At 48.7% G+C, this 679-nt stretch overlaps 1 pseudogene; it reads left to right on the top strand.

Annotated features, from left to right (window-relative positions):
* Positions 1 to 258: 258 nt before the first annotated feature.
* Positions 259 to 679, top strand: LOC120621143 (60S ribosomal protein L32-like; annotated as a pseudogene).

Below are 679 nucleotides of genomic sequence, written 5' to 3'. Positions count from 1 at the left end.
TACTTTTTTTACCAAGTTGTGGGCAGGTTGTTTGGGATCCACGAGTGATAGTGCAGTATCCTGGGGTGAAAACCTCAGTCCTCCAGTCATCTGATTTATGTATCCAACCACTTCTATGAGGATGTATCCCCGAAATTCATGTCTTGAAGCCCTAACCCCCTGTTACCTACTCCAACGGCTGAGGCATGTCTGTAGAATTCTAGGACTTTATTTAGTTCTTCTTCCTGGGTGCTGCCTACAGAGGTTGTCAGCCATCTCCTACTTGGCGTCATGGCTGCCCTCAGACCCCTCATGAAGCCCAAGATCACCAAAAAAGAGGACCAAGAAGTTCATCGGGCACCAGTCAGACCAAAATAGCAAAATCAAGTGTAACTGGCAGAAACCCAGAGGCACTGACAGTAGGACACACAGAAGATTCAAGGACCAGATCTTGATGCCCAACGTTGGTTACGTGACTAACAAGAAGATGAAGCACATGGTGCCCAGTGGCTTTTGGAAGTTCCTGGTCCACGATGTCAAGGAGCTGGACGTGCTGCTGGTGTGCAACAAATGTTACTGTGCTGAGATCGCTCACACTGTCTCCTCAAAGAACCACAAAGCCTTGATGCAAAGAGCAGCCCAGCTGGCCATCTGAGTCACCAGTCCCAGTGCCAGGCTGCACAGTGAAGAAATTGAATAG

Source organism: Pteropus medius, unplaced genomic scaffold (assembly GCF_902729225.1).
Source record: "Pteropus medius unplaced genomic scaffold, Ma_sr-lr_union100, whole genome shotgun sequence".
NCBI classification, from domain to species: domain Eukaryota; kingdom Metazoa; phylum Chordata; class Mammalia; order Chiroptera; family Pteropodidae; genus Pteropus; species Pteropus medius.
Note: the sequence above shows the minus strand (reverse complement) of the source record. Positions and strands in the feature narration are given on the sequence as shown.